Consider the following 445-nt stretch of genomic DNA (forward strand, 5'->3'; position numbering starts at 1 on the left):
GAGATTCATGGGCGAAGAGAATGAGGCTAGAAAGTATAGTTACAGCTTAGAAGTAGGCGGCAATGTCCGGAAATTAATATGGCAAGGTATGCCGAGGAGTATCAGAGACGGCCACAAGAAGGTTCGGGACAGTTATGATGGGCTTGTCATACATCGGAACATGGCTCTCTTTTTTTCTGGCGGCAATCGGCAGGAACTGAAACTGAGGGTGACTGGTCGAATTTGGAAAGAATGACATTTTAGGGGAGTAAACCTGTAGAGGGCCCCTCTCTAGAAAATCATGCGGGGAGCGCTAATCTTGACGCACACATCATGCAAGTCTTTGCCAGTGCAATTCTACACTATTAGGCGGTCCAACTTCGCTGATCTGATAATGATTTGTGCATCAAGATTCGAGCCTGCCTACGTCTCCGTTCATGATTTTTCCATACAAGTTTTTTTATAA

This window comes from Asparagus officinalis, chromosome 10 (genome assembly GCF_001876935.1).
Source record: "Asparagus officinalis chromosome 10, Aspof.V1, whole genome shotgun sequence".
Taxonomy (NCBI): domain Eukaryota; kingdom Viridiplantae; phylum Streptophyta; class Magnoliopsida; order Asparagales; family Asparagaceae; genus Asparagus; species Asparagus officinalis.